This window comes from Rhinolophus hipposideros, assembly GCF_964194185.1.
Source record: "Rhinolophus hipposideros genome assembly, chromosome: 18".
Taxonomy (NCBI): domain Eukaryota; kingdom Metazoa; phylum Chordata; class Mammalia; order Chiroptera; family Rhinolophidae; genus Rhinolophus; species Rhinolophus hipposideros.
Window position 1 is genome coordinate 28,419,862 of NC_138064.1, and position 25,052 is coordinate 28,444,913.

A 25,052-nucleotide genomic window follows, 5' to 3' on the forward strand; every position below is an offset into this window, starting at 1 on the left:
CTCTGGTGGCCGCTGCGCCCCCTCCCCCGGGGGCGTGAGGAGGACTGCGAGCGCCAGAGGAGTGGCGGGGAGCGTAGCGGGGCGGTGCGTCAGCGCGGGGACGGGCGCAGGACCGTGCGAGGTTCCTGGCCTGCCTCCCGCGCGGACGCCGGGCGCCGCCGACCTGTAGCTGCAAGGCCCCGGGCGGGGGTGCGGCGGACCTTCAGCCATTCAGCGAGCGACGGCGGAGAGGACTGGGCGACCTTGCGTGCTGACTCCTAGCTGCGGGCTGGGCCGAGCGAGAGGAGTGGGGTGAGGCGAGGGGAGGGGGGGCAACGGGTGGTGGAGAGGGGGTGCAGGGGGATGCTTTGCCACCTCCCTTTCTCTGACACTTCCTACTCAACTAGCTAGCATCTTGCAGTCTTGGCCTCTTTGCTCTGACTCTCGCTGTCTGTCTCTGTCTCTCTTTCTCAATCTTTCCTTTGCTGTCTCTCAGTGTGTGTGTGTGTGTGTGTGTGTGTGTGTGTGTGTGTGTGTGTGTGTGTTTCTTTTTTTTCTATCTCCTTTCTCCGTCTTTCTGGTGCTCCAAGACTGTCTCCGGCGTCTTCCTTCTTCTGTGTGTCTCAGGATTTCTGACTCTCTCCATCTCGGTGTATCTACCTCATCCCCGCCATTGCCTCTCAAACCTTGTCCCTTTCTTCTCTTTGGCACCAAACCCTCAGACCAGCTCGGCTCATATCTAGTGAGATCTCTGAACCAGGTCCTTCTAGTACCAAGGAACTGCCAGCGCCACCTCAGTGCGCCCAAACTCAGTCCCCAAGTCCCAGCGCTGCTGAGGGCATTTTTCTTCCCCCAACCTCACCTGTTACCTGCGGAAGCCTGCTCTTCCCCAGAGCCTGGCCTGGAACGATGCACTCTTTGCAGGATGACAGTTCAATAATAATCTGTAAAAGTTGGGTTGAAATTCATCTCAGGAGCCCAAGCTGGTGGCATCAATATAGAATCGTGATTTTTAATGTGTCTCGGGGAGTCCTTTCCTGGAGCATAGCTATTGGACACTTCACGCTCTGTGGTTTCCACTCTGGTCCGTCTTGGGCCCAGACACAATGTATGCTCCACACAAGAGGACTCCCGGTTGTGTTCCCATAGGGAATGCTGCCGGAAACCTCCCCTCACTCCCCAACGTAGCAGTAACTATCAGCAGAAGCATTCTCTTCTGGAGCAAATGGAGTGGGTGGCTGAGACTTTCGCCTGGAATCAAACCTCCAATTTAGATGCCCACTGTAGGACATTCCTGCCAGGCATTTTGAGGCCTACACTCTCCCTTCCAGCTAAAAATAGCTCTTTAAAGAGCAAGCTCTTCTAATCTCAAAGTTGTACTCTGCCGGGTAACCTCTTGGAGTTCATTGGGGGCATATACAGAGTAAGGCAGTAAAGCACATTTTCTAATTGAGACTCTGAAAAAGGCACTTTAGAAAAAGTACACACTTATATATAGCATAGTTGCAACGTTATCTTGGCTCTCTTCACTTACTCGGTTTTCCATGCTCTTAAAAAGTTTGAACAATATCAACTATATATACATATGGTCACGGGATGGAAAGTACAGCATAGGGAATAGAGTCAATGGTATTGTAGCAGATGTATATGATGTCAGAGGGGTAGCAGACTTGTGGGGGGGCGGTTATCGCTTTGTGGGGGATGTAAGTGTCTAATCATATGTTGTTTTGTACACTGAAACTAATATAAAAATATTTTTTTAAGTTTAAAAAAAAAAACAAATGTCTTTGGGCACTCATATTTGAGGCTGAAAGGTCAAAGTAAGGCGAGGAAAACTTCACCTGATTCCACCCTGTAGGATTTAGGATGCCATCCTAAACTCGATCCCCATTTATATGAGCTCTCAGGCCCTCCTAGGCTGGACTGTCGATCTGGAATCGATGTTGCTTGCCTCCAGATGCCCAAGTACAAGGCTATCAAGCTGAACTCTCATCTGACTTTGGGTAGAAAAGAGAAAGAATCAGGCCAGCTTTGGGATACCTCAAATTCTCTTCTAAACCTGACTTCAAAAACATTCTATCTCGTGTCATTTAGCCCTAAAAAACCACTGCTCATGAAATAGAAAGACGATCAAGGACCTTAAAATCTCTATCTGAATGGGACTGATTATTTAAGAACAGCGCCACAGGCACCTAGTAATGGGAATGGTGTGACACTTTGTTCTATGACACAGGGTGCCTAAGAGCTTTTTATGATAATGACTTGACACCTTCTGTCTAGATATTCAACTCTTACCAGATCCTATGAGACACTTGACCTAGGATATAAAACAGCAGTGGAATTTCTTTTTCTTTTGTTTTTTTTTTGTTTTGTTTTTTTTTTGTATATTTGCAAGAGACTTCAATTCCTGTAATAGTCAATCAGGAAAGGACACTAAGCGAAGTAACACTGAAAAAACGGAATCACTGTTTCTGCTAAACCTCTCTAATTTTAATGATATAATATTGGGGGACTGGGAGAAAAAGCTGGCTCATCCACCCTCCTTTCCTTTCATTTGCTTTAACAACAACAACAAAAACAAAAACTAAAAACAATAAGGGCATTATTCTCATACATTCTTCTGTTTAAAATATTACCCTTCTCTAAAATACACTCTTAGAATACAGCTGCGATCAGCCTTACTGGCATAAAATATAAGTGTCATTATCCATAAGGAGAATAGAATTTGTACCGATTTTTCAGATTTTACTCATGTTGAGAATCCTTTTAGAAATCATTCTGTTTCTAAATTTTGTGTATGGTGCAACTTAATACACACAGAAACTCAGCATCAATGATAATCACAGTAGAACACAGTCCTCTGCCCTCTGCTTTTCCCCAAATCTACCTGATCTGAACTGAAATGAATAGTATAAAGCGATAACCTATATTTCTCTCCAGGAAACATATTTTTTAAAAGACTTTGAATGGGCTGACCTAAAAAGGAAACATTGATATTAAACAATTTTCCTGAAAACCAGAAGAAATTAAAATTAGAATTCATCTGAAGTAGACTGATAATTCTTCTAACTATAATTAGCTCTTTTGGTTGATTTTGTTTGGTTCATTTGTATCATTCTCTTTTTCTGAAGGGGAAGAAGAGGGAAGGAGTTGAAAGTTTGAATTATGTTGGGGCTGGGGAGAAGAGAAAAAGAAAGAGCTTCACTTTGAGTTCTACAAAACTCTGTCCTAAACTGAACCTGTCTTAAAATGCATGAATGCCATCATCTTTTACCCAAACTCCAACTGAAAACAAAAAACTGTTGTTATGAGATACCCAGCTGTGGTCTTGCCTAAGCTTCAGGCCAAATTATATACTTTGTACACAGTACTGCTTTGTACCTATTTTGTCCCTAAAAGTGGCAGAAAACTTACAAAGCACGTATGAGCCTTCTGCCTTGACTTCAGTATAACCTGGGATTTGCATGTTGTAGGACTTTGGGCATGTGCCTGAAGACTACCCTGGCCTCAGAACCCTCCCCTGCATAACGAGGGAGTAGGGTGAGATGACATCTAAGGTGCCTTCCAGTTCTAAAATTCTTTTATCCCATTTTTGTATGATTAAATATGAAGTCATCTGAGGTTTAAAAAACTTACCCTACTTCACAAATAACAACTGTATAAGGCATTATAGTTTTCAAAGATATTAACAATTCAAAAGGATCTTTTGTCCAGTGCACTTCCAAGATTTGAAATCAACAGTGTTTGTGGGTTTGAACCAAAGCGTTTTGGTGCATTTCTTCTCTGCTACACCCTCATAACCTTTCTTCTAGGTCAAAGGTTGACTCAATTGTATTAATTATATCATTTTTCATATAAATTGTTCTAAAATGCTTTTAATGTCATTGATTTATGAGAATATACACTCAGAGTGGCATCATTTTTATACTTATGAATACTTGTTTTAAAAGATCCAAATCCATTTTTACTACTTTTGCAAAATTTTTAAATGTCACTCAGAACAACTAAGAACCCACCTAGTCCCTGCACACCCCAAACTATTTTGCTAGAGGAAAGAAGGAAATATCATTTGCAAAGTGATTTGGTATTTGAATGTAGTAAAACTTGGTTAATAACCATAAGGCATGTGTGCTAAATTACCTTTACAAGAATGCTTTAATAACAAGATCACTGGACTAGAAAGAAAAAACAGCCATCAAGCTCAGGAATAAAAATAAAAAAAAAACAGTAAAGGGAACCAAAAAGCTTTATGTAGCACGCATTTTCTTTTTTAGAGATAATTTATATGCTCAGTCTTTTTATCCATATTTCATTTACTCTGCTAGGTGAGGATAGAGGGTTCTCAAAGGTAGAGCAGTTTCAATTATACTCATAAACGTTAAAAAGAGAATGAACACAATAAGAAAAATGGAAGAAAGTCAGTATTAAAAAGGCAATTCAATGTAAAAGATGGGAAGATGGTGGTCATTGCCCAGAGATCATAATTAAAATTTTTTTAAATATTGTGAATAAGCAAACCTTTGCATTATAATCTAATTACAGAAATTTTTCATGATGGTTCCCATAGGGATTATTCATTGACAATTCCCTAAAGCAGAATCACTAAAGACAAAGAACTTGATAACCAATGTTCTGTTAACAAAGTGAAATACAGTATATGCTTTCAACCAGAAAGAACATTGGGACTCTGAATCATGGAGGATGGACGAAATTATGAGGACAAAGGCTGCAAGCTCTATGGTTACCTGAAAACTGAAAATGAGTCTGCAAACACATATTTCATCTCCATAACCTAAAGTACCTGGATATTTTGAAACAGACATGTTTTTCCAGCTTTTATCCTGATTTAGCAATATTAAGACAGAACTTCAAACCAAGATGATTTATACAGGCAGGGAACAAACGGCTACGTCAGCCCAAATCTCAGAATGATAACAACGTCTGAGATTAGACATCTTTTAAATAAGAGATATCAAAAGGATACAACAACTCTCTCAATTCCCCTTTTTAACATCAACTTAATAAAAACAACTACACCAGAATTACACCATAATTAACTTCAAGGTTTATGCCATAAAAAAATGACATATTTCCTGCTTTTTCCGGCTCTACTAATAAAATGGTTTTGATAAAATGCAAAGCAAAATGGTCAAACATCAAATTTTATACTAAAGTGGTGGCAATTTCTCAAAGTGCAACAGTTTTCAGTAGGATAATAATGACTGCCATTTACTGAGTGCCAGACATATGCCAGAAACCGTACCCTGGGTTTTATTTACATTATCCCGCTGTCTCCCTGATGATTCTATGAGCATCAATCTGCAATTTCGTGGGGTCTTTTTTACATTTATTTAATTTACTTTTTTATTTTTCAATTACAGTTAACATTCAATATTACTTTATATTAGTTTCAGGTGTACAGCATAGTGGTTAGACATTTATGTAATTTACAAAGTGATCCCCAGGATTAGTCTAGTACTCACCTGGCACCATACATCATTATTACAATATTATTAACTATATATTCTCTATGCTATAGTTTACACCGCTGTGACTATTTTGTAACTACCAATTTGTACCTCTTAATCCCTTCAGCCCTCTCCTTCTTTGCAGTCATTCTCCATCAAGCCCAACTTAAATCTGAGAGCCACTGGACCATTCATTTCCACTTCCTCCTTCTTGTAACTCTCTTCTCTATTTTACTTTCAGTACCACCATTCTCTCTCCAACTTTTTCAACGAGCACTCTAACCATTCCTTCTCAGATTATGTATTTGCTCATCTTCATACATAACACATTGCTGCTTCTCAGGGCTCCATCAATAACTCTCTTTTCCTCTTTTCACTCTGACAAGGCAATCCTGTCTATTTCCATGGCTTCATTTATTACTTACACCCAGTGACGAAAAAGTTCCTGAGTCCAGTTCTGCTGATTTTCTTGGCCCAATTATTCAAAGGTCAACTTAGATGGCAATTTAAACTTAATATACTTAAACTGGACACATTATATCTTCACATTACACACATATTCTGTTATTTAGTGTGATAGATTCTGGAGGGCTCTACTTGTAATAGAATTAAGCGCATGCCATTTGCCAAGTGACCATACAGTGGAATGGAGGGGTATGCCTTCCCATATATGCAAAATTAATTAATTTCTTTCTTACTTACTTCCTAGGAAATCCTTCCTTCGGGTTCCTTTCAATCCCAGTCAGAGCATTCAAGAGGAATAGCCTGTTTCCACTTGTTCTCTAGCCACCAGGGAACAGCACACATCTGGGAGAAGTTGCATTCTCTGGCATGGGTCCTGAAATGAAAAAGCACATGAAGCAGACCAGAGCCTGACCTGTGAGCTGGTGCATTGCCACCAAAGCTGACTTGCAATCCTGCATATCCAAAAGTGAGAAATAAATGTTTATTGTTTAACCATCAAGATTTGGGGGTTATTTGTTTTGCAGCATTCTCACAGCCAAAGCTGACTAATTAGAGACACCACTACCATACTGGACAACCTAAGTATCACATTCCCTTATGCCTTTTTTTTCCCCTTACATCAAAATCTAAAGTTATACATCAAAAGTAAAATTACTAACACCTCTCAATTTTTCACCTGATTATTTCTCATATCAGTCTTCTCTGTTTCTGCTACTACTACCGACTCACACTCATATCATCATTTATCTGGCAATGGCCCTTTAACTTTTCTCCCCACTTTCAGCTTCTACCTCCCTACGTATGCCCTCTGTGGTATTCCCTCAAAGACAGACTAAAACAAAAATGTGGTCACATCACATACTAGTTTAAATTTCTTCACAGCTTCACACTGCTTGCAGAATCAAGTCAGACTCCTTAGTTCAGCAGAGAAAACTGCTGTTGAGCAGGCCTCTGTCTACTCCTTGTTCTTCCTCTCCTGCCTCCTGGCTCCTGCCTGACTACGTACTTCACATTCATCCTTAGAACTTCTGACATGCAAGTGCATGTGTCAACTTGGGACCTCTGCACCTTCTTTCCTTTACTTTGAATCCTCTCAACTCAACCTCTAGGTGAACTCCTAATCTTCCTACAAATCTGCTCAGAGGTCACCTCCCATCTTCTCCACTTTTCTCGGAGAGTTGTCCACTAAAAGTTATGATGAAATTATTTACACCATGTTGTTTATACATGTGTCTCCTCTACTGGACCATGTCATTCAGCTTTGTACGCCTTGCCTTACTTTGAACTGGATTGAGCTGAATGTTCAGCCACACTTGGAAAGCACAGTGTCCAGAAAGCAGCCTCGTACACCTTTTGCAAGGGAGCGAGATTCTAGAACTGCAAGTCTTCAATCTCTGAAGTGCTTACACAGCACATAATTGCAAAAAGTTTTCAGGCAAATCTCAGACCAGCGAAATGAGCAAAAGGAACACAACCAGAGTGGGAGGCTTAAGCCAGAAGGCCAAAGCTCCCACACACCAACACCTTCAAAGACTCTTCTCAGAATCAGGAGCTGAAGGAGAAATTTGGCCTGAATGGGTTACTCAGTAACTGACTCATTAATCCCCCTCACTTCCAGAGCTAAGCATGCCTTGGTACCAAAAAGTCCCCAGGTGTCCCTAAATTCTAGCTTTATTCTGCATAGGTACACCCCAATTCCTGTCTCAAATTTCCATTGTTTCGCCCTTATCAGTATCTTACCCAAAGATTTGTTACTGTCTTCTCCCCTCTGCCTTCAGGACCAGGTGAAAGAGGGAAGGGGATGGGGAGAAAGAGGCAAGAACACTACTATGATAAACACCCACTCTGGACCACACCCATACAAACACAGGACACTAGGCCAGATGGTTCCGGGCTTCTGAATGAATCTGTCCTGCAGAAAGGAGAACTGAGAGAGAGGCCTTTGGTGAAGGAAAAGCACAAGCACTTTTTCCATCACAGTTAAACTCCGGAGATAAAGGACACGAGTGGCTCCTGATTCATGATCTCTGAGGTCTCACTAACTGGCCCTGAATTGTCCTTCTGTCTGTTCGTTGACAGGACTCTACAGTAATCTGTAGCCTACGTTAACTGAATTCAATGGCCTCACTTAATTTTCATATCATCAAATATCTACAAAACCATCTTTCCCAGGTTTCTTTCCTACCTCTCTGATAGTTCCTTCTTGTCTTCTATGCCGGCTCTTCCAACTAACTTTTCCCAGGCTGTCAATTTTCTATCTTTGAAGCTCTCCCCTTTGACCTAAACTGCAGTCCAATATGTTCAGCCCCCAGAGGGCATCTTCATTGAAATAGGGTACTGTTGTCTGACACAAAGTTCAAAAGTGAACGCAAAAAAAAAAAAAAAACGTGAACTCAACCATGCACCCACCCACCCCCCTCAACACACGCATATGTTCCTTTCACATTTAACCCTAATTTCATTCATGGCTCCCAAATTTTCTTTGCACGTAGCCTTTAAACCTCAGAATTAGCTCTCACTGTTTCTGCGTGTATCTCATAGACCAGTCAGGCACATTATCTTGTCAAGTCTTCCTTCAGAATATCTCTTACATCCTCCTCATCACATTCTAGGCCAGGTCTTCATCCTCTCTTATCTGGACAGCTACCTTCTAACTGGTTTCCCTGGGTAGTCTTTCCCAATTCCCATCAATCTCAGTACTGTGAGTACCATAATGGTAGGGATTATGTCTTTTACATCCCTGTACTCCCACCACCTAATATGGTGCCTAGCGCATGGTAGATGCTCAATAAATATTCGTCTGATGCATGAATCAATTCCTTATAACACCTCCAGATTATTTCTTAAACAATATATTTGCCCTGCTATAACATTGCAAACAACCACAACAAACCCTTCTTTTATTTCTTTTATCTTCCCATGTCTAGAGCAGGGCTATTTTTATGTTATTCATTTAGTGTTTTCAGGGAACCATTTCTTTAAGAGCACCCTCAATCAGAAATGTGGTAAGTAGCACAGAAACTCAAAACTTCACGGTTGAATCTAGAATGCTTAGATTCACACCTATAGCCTTCTTCACCCACCTCCTTTCCTCTGTCCCAGACCCACACAACCCTAGAGCTAGTAACTGTACAGGATACCCTAAGACAGTAGTTTCCAAACATTAGTTTACTTTCACCTGGAGAGTTTATTAAAATGCACATTACCAGGCTGCACTTTCAATTATGATTTATTGGTCTGGGCATTGACCCTGAAACGTACGCATTTTCAGAAGCATCTCGATGGTCCTAATCAACATTAGTAGAAGAATACACTTAGAAAAGCTTTACCCCAGAAAGTGGTGGATTAGACTTTAAAAACCTTACCTCACAGGATGACATCGGAACCTCTTGTGGTAGCAATTAAGGTCTGTCAAAATGTAGTATTCATCCCACCCACTAAGATTTAATATCACAATGCTCCCAAGAACATTTGCTTCAGCTTATTGCCCTACTATTCACCAGTCACACTAGACTTAATTCAAACATCAAGTTCTTTCCTATGCTGCCCCCCCTTTTCACCATTCACATTCTCTTCCTCTAAATCCCTCCAAATCTAATCATTATTCATCACCTAGATCAAGGTCTTCCTCTCTGAAACTGCCCCATCCATCTATCCATCCATCCATCCATCCATCCATCCATCCATCCACACATTCATTCAATAAAAAAGTTATTGAATGAGTAGTAGTTCTAAGTTCTGTGAATACAGCATTGAATAAATAAATACAAATCCTTGTCCTCAAGGAGTTTATATTCTAGTGAAGGGAGATTGACAATAGAGAAATTATAAGTCAAATATGTATAGTAAATTAGATGGTAACAAATTGTTCTATGGTGAAAATAAAGAAAAGAGATGAAGGATGACAAGAGTGAAAATGTAGAAACAATGTTAAATGGCATAATTGGGAAGGCCTCATGAGAAGAAGACAACTGAGTAAAAACTTGAAGCATGTGAGGGAGTGAGTCATGTGGATATGTGGCGTAGGAGCTTTCCAGGCAGAAGAAACAGCCAGTGAACAAAGCTGAGACAGGAGTACACCTCCTGTATGAGAGCAATAGCACAAATGCTGGTGTGTCTGGGAAGAGTGCGCAAAAGAGCTGGCAAAGAGATGAGGTCAGAGGTCAGAGATTGAGTAGTATCCAAAGGTCATTGGAAGGATTTGGCTTCATAAGTCCTTACAGCATACCCTTAAATTGAGCAAAGGAGTGATATGTCTGACTCACATTTTAACAAAATTATTCCGGGGAGGAGGAAGGGAAGAGCAGAAGCAGGAAGAACAGTTAAGAGATCGCTGCCATAATCTGAGCGAGACATGAGAAGGTCTTGGTGACATGGACTGTGATAGAAGTGGTGAGACGTGAACCACTTCTGGGTGTATTTTGAAGGGATAGTTGACGTAATTTCTGATCATTTAAATGTGATAGACACTGTTGTCTCCAAGGTTTTTTCCCTGATTACTCTGATGAATATGAGCAAGACTGTGAGAGAAGAAGGTAGGCAGAGGGAGAGGAGAAATCAACAGCTGAGTTTGCGACATATTAACATGTTAAGTTTGAGACGTATATTAGACAACCATGTGGATATACTGAGTACTATAAGTCAAGTATTCAAGGGAAATGTTTGGGCTGCAAATATAAATCTAGATATTATTTAGATAGTATCAGTACATAAATGGTATTTAAAGACATGAGATCATCAAGAGAACTAGTGTAGATAAAGAAGAGCCCTGGAGAACTTCACTGTTTAGAGGTCAGAAGTGGGGTGGTCGCAGCAAAGGAGACTGAGAAGTATTCACTGCTGTAGGAGGAAGGCAAGAAAAAGGAATAGACAACACAATCAAATGCTTTGATAAGTGAAGTAAGATTGGAGATGACCACTGAACTTAGATATGTGGAAATCTTTGGTGACTTTGACATGAGTGCTTTCAGTGGGTTGGTGAGAGGAAAGCTGAATGGAGTAGATTCAAGAAAAAAATGTGAAAAGAGTGAGTATAGAGCACTCTTTCAAGATGTTCTTCGTCCTCTTAATTTCCTTCTCCCTGAGTCTCTGGATCTTCTAGTACCAGTCTGCTCATTTCAGCATTTTATCATACGTTACTGTGAATGATATTTAACTCTTCATGAAGTTTGTATCTTCTTTTCCACTAATTTGGAAGTTTTTACTGGTGAGACTCAATCTCCTTTTATACCTGCAACACCCACCTCAGTGCTTTGCACAATTCTGTGCCTATGGTGAAATTCAAAAGTACATGATGAACTGAATGCGTATTTCTCTAATGACATTCTCTGCCCCTTTTTCTAGCTCTTCTGCCTCATTATAATATTAAGTAGCCTGTAGGTCAGTTCTGCTCCTCAATTTGACCTTTAAGTTCCTTTATTTTAAATGATCCTATCCAAAATATATCTTTTAGTATTTTCTTACCTAGCCCTCTGCTTTAGTCAGAATAGTTTATTGACCATTTCCTGAAAAGAGGCTGCTTATTTTTATCTGTTATTTCAATTAATGATATTACTCCAGTCTGGAAATTTCTCCTCCAACTGTCAAGGGCTTTTCTCCTTACAGAAACTAACCAAGAAAAGTCCCTAATCTCATCTTTTGGTGCTCTTTGCTAGAATATATAGTTACTCTAGATCTTAGGCTTATCATCTGTGCCTCAGTATCATGATCTTTCTTATACTACCTACTCGATTTAATTACTTTTATACAGCTTCTACTTAAAAAAAAGATCTTAGACCAAGCTTAGCACTTTTAGTTTTTTATTTAGTCTATCCATCAAATAGCACTTTCAGGATCGATTAAAAAATCAAATGAGAAACAAAATATTACCACGCATGAAGACATTTAATGAAAAATTAATACACGATAGAATGAATAAATAAATGATGGATGGATGGATGGATGGATGGATGGATGGATGGATGGATGGATTAAAAGAGCTTTACACTGTAATTTCATACACCCCTCATGATCCATAGGATATGGTTAGTAATTTTATAAGATTGTTGTGAAATAGTGTTAAAGAGGTTAACTTACCCAATGTTATTCCAGGACACCAAAACATAAATCTCTGACTCTAAAACACACTCATTTTCTCTTTTCACCGTAGTTGCTAACTGGATAAAAATATAAAACCACTCAAAACCTAACTCAAAGCTATTTCCAAGCCTGTTCACTTAGAATTGATGTGGTTTTACTGAATTTGTTTTTCAATGAAATTGTAGTTTTTTAATTCTATTATTTTCCTTTTTAATAACATATGAACTGTTAGCCTCACAATTGGTTTGATCATTTAACTTAAAATGTCAACAAAACAAAGTGCAAGGTTCTTTAACAACTTTCTTTGCTTTTGATTCTTTAGTTAGAAAGCTTTATCAAACTGCCACTGACTCAAACAGTAATGGTTTACGAGTGTGAGTTTTTGAAAATCAGGATAAAAAATGTTCTCTGGGAATACATTTCCTCTTTGGAATAGATTTCTTTCTACCGCAAGACCTTCCTCTCAGATTTCTGATCTTAAGGGAACGAAACATACTTTATTGAGCCTATATAAATTCCATACCTCAGATATATTTAAAAAGATGTTCTGTTTACTTCCTCAGCATAGGAACTCCTGCAAATTTTGAAAGCTTTCTTAACCCTCTTAGGTTATTGGGGCACCATTAGTGACCCAAGTGAATAATTTATTAACAGGTATGCCAACATGATTGAATCCTGCAAGGTTAACAACAAAAGTCAGACAAGCTTATTTACTTTATTTTCCATCATGGGTTCTAAGAAAGAAAAAAAAGAAAAAAACTAAGAAATGAATGTTACATGGCAACACATGAAGCTATAAAAGAAGAATATTCTCTAATGAGAAGGAAGAACTCGTTAAAGCAGTCAGGGAATTCACCTACGATCTCAAATGCCCACCCAGGGGTGACCTCACTCTGTAGTTTATATCCTAAAATCATCTGTACCAGAACTTGAGGTAACTGAGATCTACAGAGAAGTTGTTATATAAAACCAAAGTGTAATTTTTAGAACTATCTTAATAAATATAAAACTGGGAAAATTTAACTTAAATTTAACTGTACATTAGTAATTACTTTTTTCATGAAATGCTAAATGCTTTTTGGTTATTTCATGGTAAATTATAATCTTCAATGTAGAGACTTGGGATTTTAGCTTCTACCTTGTTTCTTAGGTTTCAGAATTCATTAGGGAGACCAAACCTTTTCATATATTGCAGAGGAATTTGACAAATAAGCTGACTGAAATACTAGGTTTAAGCTTTCTTTTATCATTTTCAAACAGAGTAGAAATGTAATAATAATTAACCTTGTGTACTATTTTCTCTTTTGCCAAATCTAAATTGACTTCCAGAAAGTGGATACCTTTCCTTTAAAATTAATCAAAATAAAATAAAATAAAATAAAAACCATCAACGAAATGACTGATTATGAAATGAATCTTCCTGTTGAAGAGTGAAGATAAAACATGGAAAAAATCAACTTATGCAGCAGATATATTCATTCTTTTATACAACGTGAACAAATGGAGGAAGAAGGAACAGCCTTCACCTTTCATCATATGCTCTGCTATGCATGCTCCAAGATTTACAGTGACCTTTCAAATTAAAAAAAAAAGTGCACAAAATAAGGAAACTGTCAGTCACTGGAGAGGTGACGATCGAGTATATTTTAATGTTTGATGGTTTACAGTGAGTTGGTGATTGTTAACCAAAAACACCATGACTTTGAGGATCAACAAAATTTGAAAATGGGAGCATCCAAATAAAGGGATGTTGTTTCTAGAGTGTAATTTGTTTTAAAAAGTTATTGCCCAGTAAGCACTGCATAAACTCTATTTCACTCATGACAAAATTGCACTTGGCTTTTTAGTGAGTGCAGCTACAGTCAGAAGAGAAAGAAATCTGATCACTTGCATCATTTTTAATGTACAATTTCATGCTCTTCCTGATTCCGACAATGGTGTGCTTTGTAAAGGGCTCTAATGGTGGTCAATTAGCACAGTCCTCCAGCGCCACCTAGTGGCCCACACACTGCTGTAGCCCAACTCACCTATTAAACCACACTGACAAACTCTTACAAAGGTATTTATATACGTCCTAAATGAAGGGAAATAGGAAGACTTCATAGCTTGATTTTAAAATCTTATGGTCAAGATACCTTCATTCTTTTCTTTTAATAGCTTTAATTGACCGAAGAGATCGTGTCATTTTTGTTGAGCTAATCCCGTTGATAAATGGGGGTTCATTCTCATTGACAAATGCCTAAATACCATTGTGCGCTGACAAACTGATGAAATTAGAAGGTTGACCCTGTTTTTGCTAAAAAGCAAGTCACTTCATAATTGACTCACCTGAGCATTTCTGAGTGGAAAATCTACACATGTAAGTGCTGAGTTTACAGAAACAGACAAGGAAACATGGAAACCAAGTATGACTATTGAATGCCCATTTTTTGTTTAAGACACTCACAGGTTCTTTAGTCACCTAAGAGGATTAAGATGGATGACAGCTACTCCCCCACATTTTCATTACCAAGAATTATAATGAAAGCATGTCTCAGATCAAATTATGCTATATAGATAGGTATTAATAAATATTCAATAGCAAGCAAGTACAAAATTGTTCATATAATCTATTCTGTAAGTTTAACAAACTCCCAGCTCTCTTCTTTTCAGTGCTCAAAAAATTTCCTCAATGAAAGATTCACTGGAAGCAGATAGGGCAACATCCTTGATTCACAGCTTTGTTATATTATAATCAGCGTCAGGCAACCAGAAATCATCCTAAACCAATGGCAGTACACAGGATCGCTTAGAGATAAAGCTTTAGGCACTGTCCTTATGGATCAAAGCTATACATCTCTAATTTTTTTATAATTACTGAAAATAATATTGTCATACAGAGGAAAGGTGACATTAAAAAATAACCCACTCCAAGTGTCAAATATTTTAGGCATGTCACATCATAACACCAACTAAGAAAAAAATATAACCTGTTGTTCTTGAGAACACAGGGGAATGAGACAGTCTCTATACGTGACTGGAGGAAATATCTCTATTATTCCTGCTCTGGTTTTCTCTTTCTCAAATCTGTTTATCAAAGTAATCCAACAACCAGAAAAACGACTCTGCTTCTAGATAAGTGCTTGGATTGGGTCAGATAAAAAGCATTGTGTAAGGAAATAGAATTACAGTCTGGATCATGCAAATCCAGATACACACCAGGGTAATCAGCTAGTATAGATGCTCATGGGAAAACCAACATTGCTGTGCAACTCTAGTCGGCTAACAAAGAAGGAGGGAGAAAGCTCATCATTTAGGCCTAAGTGGACTTTTTTCCCCATTTCCAGCCAAGTCAATGAATGGAGAAGAACCTAAGTTCCCTGTCAAAACTGTTTCAATGTTTTCATTTACAAAATAGGAATGGGAGCAGAAATGTAACAAAGATGTTTGATGCTCGAGGGGAGCTGGGATATCACCTTGTGCTCAGTTTCTAAATAAATATTTCAAAGGGGGTATTTGCTTTGACTTTTGTACCAAAGAAAATTTACTATATTTTATACCATTAACAGATTTATGTTTTGAGAAATGATTAGTAAATATACAATTTTATTTCAATTACAGACAAGTCTGTAATAAGTACTTGCTCTCTGTAACTTGAAGGATGCCATGAGGCTCACATGTGCCTAAGTATCTCCCCATTCACTCAGTGAAGTGCCATCTTCCCGTCTTACTGAACCTCAAATTCTCAACATTAAAGTCAGTGTTCTGATTTAGATAACCCCAAAGAAATGGGTTTTCAACGTTAAATCCTAGAGGCAGAGGTTGTAAACACCCTAAAAAAATGTATGTGTGAAATATTGTGAATTTGTATATATGTACCTGCTTCTTTTTTTTTTTCCTGGAAGTTGGGTTTCACAGCTTTAATTAGATGCTAGAGATTGTCCTTGCTCTGACTCAAAAGACCTAATGAGCACTGCCCACAGGATTTAACTGGCCCCTTCCAATTATCTTATTATTATGGATTTATCTATCAGTGTAGCCAGTTCTCCTCACAGGACACAGAGAATTCCTAGGAGATTAGATCTTTTGCAGGTAAGTGCTGCCTTGCATGACCCAGGCCTCAAGTATGGGTTCTGTGATTACAATCCATGTGTGAGTATGACAGAGCATGGGCTGTGAGGTGAGGCAGACCTGAGGTTGCGGCCTGCTTTTCCCCTCATTCTGTGTGTGACTGTGTCCTGACCCACCATTACCTGCTGCCTGCATCCCTGCATAGCCCTTTGATTGCTTCTGTTCTGGCCCTTCCTCAGTCTGTCCTCCGTGCAGCAGCCTGAGCAATCTTTTACACTACGGTCTCATTACCTCACTCCTCTGCCCCAATCTTCTCACAACTTCCAAGTCAGCAGCAAGGAAGCCAGAGAAGTAAAATGGCCCAAAGGCAGGCAGGCCTTGCCCCACATCTATGCCCCTCCTCTCTTCCCACTCTCCTCCTCTCTCAGGTTCTCTTCTCCAGTGCTGTTCCTCAAACCTAGAGACGCTCTCGCCTGAGCCTCAGGGTCTTTCCAGTTCCTGCAGGCTGGAAAGTGCTTCTCCTAAATACCCTTCCAGTCTACTTCCTCAGGGACTTCAGGTCTCTACTCGTGGTTCACCATTTTGGAGAGATCCTCCCTAATCCTAATTCTCTCTCTCTCTCTCTCTCTCTCTCTCTCTCTCTCTCTCTCTCTCTCTCTCTCTCTCTCTCACACACACACACACACACACACACACACACACACACACACACACGCTGCTGCACTCTCTTACCCTCCTTCATTGTTCTCCATTGCACCTATCAACACCTAAGATAATATAATTCTTTAGTTTACTTTTATTTCCCTGGTGAACAAACTTTTTCTGTAAAGAGCCAGATAGTAAATATTTTCAGCTTTGTGGGCCATACCGGTCTCTGTCACAACTTTCCAACTCTTCAACTCTGCTATTATAAGGGAAGAAGTCACTGACAATATGTAAACAAATGGGAGTGGCTGTGTTCCCGTACAACTTTACCAACACAGTTGGCAGGTGCTGGATATGGCCCATGGCTGGTAGTTTGCCATCCCCTGCTCTAGAATAATAAATTCCATGAAGGCAAGCACTTAACCTGCTTTATTCACCGTTTTAATTCCATCTCCCTGAGGAGTGCCTAGTACAAAGTCATTCCTCAATAAATATTTGCAGAATGAATTAATGTCCTTGACCAAGGTATCAGTTTCTCATGGGTAATATGAGGTAATATTAATGTTTGCGGTTGTCAAAAATAAACAGTTCATGAAAGTATGCCACACAACTAGTATTATTGGGAAATAATAGCTGTTAAAATAATTCTGAACTTCATATCCCAAGAAGAATATGGAAAAACTGGAAGACAAACATGATTTAGAGGGAAACCAAAACTATATATTTGAAAAAAATATTGAAGTGAAAGAGCGTGTTATGCCTAGAGGAAGCTCAGGGGAGTCGTGGTCATTTTCTTCATAAATTCGAAGATTCTTTTGAGCAAGAGATTCTCCGTATACTTTGTGGCAACAAGATGGGGGCCACATCTTCTTTAATAGATGTTTGCTCACTGTAGGGATGCATTTTCTAAACAGAATCAGAAGGCAGAAGCCACATTCATTGTCATCACTGATATACTTTAACACCCTACCTAGGCATTTAAAGGTGTATAATTAGTGCTAACTGAGTGGATGGATGAGCATGAGGAAGGAATAATCCGATCTTCAGAGCTAACCAAAGCTGGAACAGGCTCCCTCAATTTGTGGGTTGGAAGGAAAAAGAAGGAACTTCCAACTACTTGCTAGGCTGCCACAAAAATGACATCTTACATTTCTATGGTACATTTGTCACAACTAAAGAACTAACATCAGTGCATTACCATGGGCCAAACACTCTTTGTTCAGATTCACTAGCTTTTCCCCCTTGTCCTTTTTCTGCTCCAGAATCCCACTCAGGATACTAGATAACACTTAGTTGTAATGTCTCCTTAGGCGCCTCTTGACTGGAACCGTTTCTCGGGCTTCCCCTGTGTTTGGTGACCTTGACAATTTTGAGGATGTATTTTGAAATATAGTGTAAAATGGCCTTCTACTTGAATTTATCTGTTTTCTTCATGATTAGACTGGGGTTATGGGCTTGGGGGAGAAAGACCACAGAGATAAAGTGTCATATTTAATCACATTCGATCAAGGGTACATGTTATTAACATGACTTATAACTGTTGAGAAATAACACTATTTATATCGATCACCTGGCTGAGGCAGTATCTGTCATATTTCTCCACTGCAAAGTTACTCTTTTTCCCCCTTTCTACACTCTACTCTTTGAAAGTGAGTGACCGCACAGCCCACACCTGGGGACAATGGGGGGGATTGAGCTCCACCTTCTATTGGAGGTAGTATCTACATAAATTATTTGGCGTTCTCCTGTGAGGAAGATTTGTCTCTTCTCCCTATTTACTTGTTTGTTTGTTCAACCAATCATTTATATCACGATGGACTCATAAAAATTAATTTTATTTTTCATGTTACAATCCAGTATCACAATTACTCATTTTGTTACTCAAATTCTTGCAGCTCTGGCCAGGGGTTACTCTTTCAGGTTGGCTCCTATCTCTTAGACATGTACTGTCTTTTTGGTTTGTGAGCACTTTTTACTTTCTATCACTACAAGATGCTCCAGGTTCATCTCGTATTTTCACTGCCCTAACCCAAGAATCAGCCATTTCTCTAAGGAGCCCTTTTATTAGAGTATGCTTGTTGCTACTGGGGTGTCACTGCTTCTAGGCCCTCTTTGCAAACAGAACCAAAAAATTATGTATGTATATCAACCCATGTATGTGGGCTATACATGCCCACAATTATTTCTGTATCTACCCATCTTTATCTCCATTGACTTCAACACAATTTCATACTGATGATTCAGTGCCATGTGATTCATCCCAGTATCATGTCCTGGCTCTTTGCTTATCTGTAACTTTCCCTTCCAACAGTGATAAAATTGGCTCCCCTCACCCACCGTTTGTTCAACTCCAGTATACATGCATGACTGTTTCTGAATTAACCGATATAGCTACCATTTTTTACATTAGGGACTTTAGATATATGTTATTATATCTTATCTTCATGACAATCCATTATACAGATAATGAGATTGAATTTAGAGCTTTTAAATTAGTTGTCCAAGGTCACACATCTACCAGTTCTGGAACTTGAATTTGAACTCAAGTTTGCCTGTTTCGAAAGCCAATGATCTTGCTATTTTACATACTGCTTTCCAAAACTAATTTGTAATATATAGTTTGAAAATAATGTACTGAGTTTTCATTATAAGAGATAATGGGGATTATTACAAAAATCAGGAAAATTTTATTTACATAGTCATATTATACTATCTGGCACAGTATTTGGGTACACTGTTTTTTCTGAAACAACATATGTGCATTTCTATACCTAATGAATACTTTGTGAATATCATTTTAATGAATTTAATGTTCCATCCAGTCCAAAGACCATAATCAACTCAACCATTTCTCCATTGTTGAAAATGTAGATACTTTTACATTCTTTACCAACATAAAAAAGCGCTGAAATCTATTTTCTATCTGCAAGAGATAGAATCACTGAGCTAAGATGTTTAAGGTTATCAATGCATTTTGCCAAATTGCTATCATAGGAAATTGTACTAACTTACTTTTCTCCAATATTATCAGAGTGGTTGTTTCACTGCCATATTTTCATATTATTGTTTAAGAGCAATCTCTACTACACATGGCAATTAGAAGTGGCTCTTGTTCTTATCACGACCAACTACAATTTAATTTACTCAACCCACTACTTCCAGGTACTGAGTGATTCCAAAAAGAGTTAAGCTCTTGATTCTGATTAAACAGTGAAAAACTATATATGTATCTTGATATTGTATTGTTCTTATTAATAAATCTGAGAGAGAATTGAAAAATACAAATTGGAAGTTACAAAATAGTTATAAGGATGTAAAGTACAGCATAGGGAATAGAGTCAATGTTGCAACAACTATATATAGTGCCAGGTGGCTACTAGACTAATCAGGGGGATCACTGCATAAATTATATAAATGTCTAATCACTATGCTGCACACCTGAAATTAATATAAAATATTGAATATCAACTGTAACCCAAAAAATAATTTTAAAAACATAAATAAATAAATCTGAGGGGATATGCCTCTGCCCCTAAGGCTTAATCTTGGTTTGTTTACCATCCCTTTAATAAGATCAGTTAAATAAATCAACTACTGTTTATATCTATAGTTGCTGGGCTATCGTTCTCTGATCCTGGCCCGAAGCTTTTTGTGAGGAGTCCCAGAGTCAATATGTGAACCAAGAGTTATTTATAAGTTAAGTAAATATTATGTAGCCTATAAAGATAGACCACTATTTTTCCAATATATGTATATATTGCTGTGAAAAATACAAATTTATTTCAAAGCATTGCTGAATTCATAATAGCTTTTGTCATCAGTGTTTTCTCAGAAGATCCTAAAAATACAACTGCTGCTGTGGGGGTTTTAGAGACTGGGGAATATTAAAAATGTTTCTTCATATTAAAAAATGTTGGAAACTACTTAAATAGGTTTCAGAGTGTACCTATAAATTTGGTGGTGTTAGGCAAGGAATGTATTTAGTGAACACATTAAACCAAATGTCATTCAAATGATCTTTGTTTAGCTTGAGTTCTGCATTGAGTAAAAAATGTAATCATCTTATCCCTTTCTGAGAAGTTTGAGCCATGTCTTTTTTCAATGAAGAATGCTGCAACAATTTAAAAAGTTTTAAAAATGACAATGGCACCCACCTTCAGGACCAAATTTTTCCTTAAGCCCACAGTATTGGGGTGAATGCAAACTTAGCCTAGATGCTACCTCCGTTACTCTATGCATGTACCCAGGCTCAGACCGTTCCCACACTGTAGACCAGGGGCATGCATAGTCAGTGCAGAGTCAAGAGGAATTAGAGAGAAGCTGCACTATCATCAGCTGATGAGGTGGTCTCCTTTGCTACCATTTAAATATCCTCAAAGCCTGAGTGACCGTGCTAAGGCAGGCACAAGGTAAGAAAAAGAAGACTGGTTTTTATAAAGAGAAATGAAAGTGCTGTTACTCAATTCTGCTGTAAGACGATGAAACCTTATAGCCTGTTTTATAGGGAGGAGCAGTGAAGCAGGAAATTGCTAAAGCAACGTATTTGGAAGAAGTGAGGAAATGTGAGGATACCAGGCAAAGATGCAGAGATTTTAATGCCTACCTAAATCCCCTGCAGCAGAGACTAATGGGTTCAGAGTAAGCATTTAAGAAGTAAAATGCCACTTAATTAATTATAGATCTGAGTTTGATTAGCTTTAAGGAATCTTATGAACAAAGAAATGGGGTTAATCCATAGGATTTAGTTAGTGGGCTTCATTTTTCCTCACCAGATTTGATTTGTCATTGCTCTTATTTCTAATAAAGCACGGTAGCTATCACATATAATATAGGTTATAAACACATTAGTATTTTATAGAACTTATTTCTCAGGTATTTAGATTATACTACACACATTATTTCTTTAAGCCTTCTACCATGTTTCTCGGAAAATAAGACCTAGCTGGACAACCAGCTCTAATGAATCTTTTGGAGCAAAAATTAACATAAGACCAGGTCTTATTTTAATATAAGACTGGGTCTATATAATATAATATAACGTAACATAACGTAATGTAACGTAACGTAACATAACATTGTATAATATAATACTGAATCTCATGTTTATTTTTGCTCCAAAAGATGCATTAGAGCTGATTGTCAGCTAGGTCTTATTTTCGGGGAAACAGGCTACATACCTAATGTTCAACACATCTGAATATCCAGAGGATATGTGGATATAGATAGCTTTAACTGAATCCATTTCCACATTCTCAATTTCCACATATACTATTTCTTAAAACTTATTTGTTTATCTACAAACCAGATCTTGGTTTCTAAACACCACTCTCCAATAAAATGAATCAAGGTTCCTTGAAGAAATGAGTGATTCTAGCGATGGGACAGGGAAAATACAAGATGAGCCTGGAATAACTTACAGTGCCAGAAAATAAGAAAGTGGAGAGAGAGAGAGAGAGAGAGAATAGAGAAGGGAGGGAGGGAGGGAAGGAGGGAACATAGGAGCATATCAAAAGGCATAACAACCTGAAAGAATTCTCAATGGTCAATTGGAAGAAATTGAGCTACAAAATAAATAATAGTACTGGTTTATAATCCATAGAATAAAATAAATACACATGAATCTGTAGTGATAGAAACAAATGAATGAATAAATAAATGGAGAAGGACAGATTTTCTTTCTATAGTTACCTGGCTATGAGTGAAGCCAAGAACAAATGAGTGAAGTAGGAATCACCATTAGAATGCCCTAGTCATAACTGCTGCAGATAAGATCCACTGACTAATGCTAACATGAATCAGCAAAACTTAATGAGAAAAAGGAATGTTGAATAACCTCAAATAATGTCCTCCAACATATTTATTAATCCCTGTAGTGGTTTTAACGTATATCCACATTCTCACTCCAAGAGATGGATCTTATTCTCTCCCCTGCAGGGTGGGCTTACTTAGTGACTCCCTTCAAATAGACAGAAGATGGAAAACGAAAAATAGTAAGTTTACCGTGGAGAAAGCCGGCATACAGCATTTATCAAAGTGATCAAGTTTAACATCACCAGGAATAAGTTGTGTTGATATCGTGTGCCCTCGATACGATACAATGAGAGCACTTCATCTCTGGGGTGTTCTTTAAAATGCATAACCGCAGTCTAACCATGAGAAAATATAAGACAGACCCAAACTGATAGACTTTCTACAAAATATAATACTTCAAGCATGCTTCAAAAGTGTCAAGGTCATGAAAGACAAGGAAAGATCAAGACACCTACAGACTGAAGAGTAAGAAGACACCAGGAAAAACTGGTGAAATGTGCACCAGTCTGTAGAGTCTGTACCACTGTTGATTTCTTAGTTTTAATACATAGACCATGGTTGTGTAAGATGCTAACATTAGCAAAAGCTAGAGATTTTTTTTTGAGGAAGACACATCATTATTATCATCAGAAAAAGCAATGCTTATAAACACATAGAAACTATTTACTATAAAGAGACAAGAAACCAAGAACTAGGGTGAGAAATCTTACAAAGATTAACCTAGATGTTATGCTTGCTCTAAGATTAAGTCGCTCAATAAAATATCTTTAGTATTACCAGATGGCAGAATAAATGCTTCCTTTCCGTTTTTCTTTTTGTGGTGGTGACTGAGTTAGAGTAGGGATCTGTTCTGAAGGTAACAGTAGTACATAACAGCAGGTGCCCAGAGGTCAGAGATTGGTTTAGAATAGATCCATCCAGGCTGTTAACTGCTAGATGTGTTTCCCATAGGGGGGTAGAATTTCTTGTCTGAATTGGCCCAGAAACAGTTCTCAAGCTGCTAGCCATCCATTCCCCATTGGGAACAGGGATGCCCTGGTTTACTGACCAGACTTATGGATCCTATGGATCCTTATGGATCCTTCTCCCCTTTAGAGCTACAGTGAAGTCCACAGTAAGACAGGACTCTGGAGTCACCAGTAGAGCGAGAAAGAGAGGTCAGCATTTTAATGCTGGGTGAAAGACGTATGGAATCTCTCTGGGTTATTTTAGCTGCTATTCTGGAGATCTAAAATTATTTCAAAATTAGAAACAATTAATTGATCTGTTTGAGAATGCTACTCCTTCCGACAGTTTTCTTTTTCTTTCTTCCCCTTTCACAATGACCCTTTTTCCCCTAGACAAAAGAAAGCACACTTTTTCCCCATATTTAATTTTGCTGTGGTAAATTACCACAGAGTATAAAACCACCTCCAAAGCAAATCAGGGGACAAATTTGAAATGCCTTTGAGGGTGAATCCAGTGGGAGCAGTGGTAGGAAAGCAGAGAGAGCACAGAAAGGAATAATGACCAGAGCTCTCTCCCTCGCCCTCTCTCCTTTCTCTTTCCTTCTATCCCTCCCCCTCCTACTTCTTTAATTACTCCTATATACTTATCAACCTAAGAATTTTAATTTAAAACTGAGAAGGTTATGACAAGAATGTGATAATACTTTGATTTGTATTTTTAAAAAGAAAATCTAACATTTTTGGCGAAAAATAACTTTGATTTGGCTGATAGGTTCAACTGCAAGAACTGACTTTGCTAATTAAATTACATGTTGGAGATTTGAATCAACAGAGTGAACTACATTTGAGACTGACGGTTTTAAGGAAATATAAAGTATATACAATATACCAAAAAATACATCTTTCACAGTTATTTAAACTTGATTAAAATTTTTTATAGATCCATTTTTAGATGGGAGATTGTGAACAGTTTTTCAAAATTCTTTTTGGGAGACTACAAGCAGAAACTTTTAAAGACCAATACAGCACAAAGGGAAGAATCACTGTACCCACTTTACTAATGTGAAGAGATGTCCTGATAGCTGGAAGGGTGTTTGGTCTGTGGGAGTGCATCAGTCAGAGTTCCAGGGGCCACAAGGAATGCTGGGATGCAAGCAGATGTGTGATCAGATGGAATATGTGCCTTAGCTGAAGAAATTCAGAGGGAGGAGGTAAGGTTCCGTATCTACTCTGGTTTTTAACCTGTCTTGGGTCTTAAATCCTTTTGAGAATTTGATTAATGTTATGGACTTCCCCCAAAGGGTAATGAACATAATTGCATACTCTCTCAATTTGGGGTACAATTTGAGGACCAGTTAGGAAGCCTTTGGTACAGAGGGAATAATAAAAATGATAAACTATGTGTGAGCATTTCAAAGCATTTTTGTATCCAGTAAAAAGCTCAGCCCACATGGTACCGTAGAAATGACCTGAGAATGAAGCTCATGACTGCATACGCAACTTAGGTATATAATTAGGACATTGGCCACCCAATGTCCTAATTGGGAGGAAACCCAACTTTCCTCCTCTTCCTTCCTCTGTCTCTCTCAACCATTATCCAGCTTAGTCT

The 25,052-nt window shown here is 38.4% G+C and overlaps 1 long non-coding RNA gene across 1 annotated transcript; it reads left to right on the forward strand.

Moving 5' to 3' along the window:
• Positions 1-152: 152 nt before the first annotated feature.
• LOC308510154 lies at positions 153-6,411 on the forward strand. Its single transcript, XR_013995316.1, has 2 exons — positions 153-291; positions 6,157-6,411. It is a non-coding gene; the product is annotated as an uncharacterized lncRNA (long non-coding RNA).
• Positions 6,412-25,052: the final 18,641 nt, after the last annotated feature.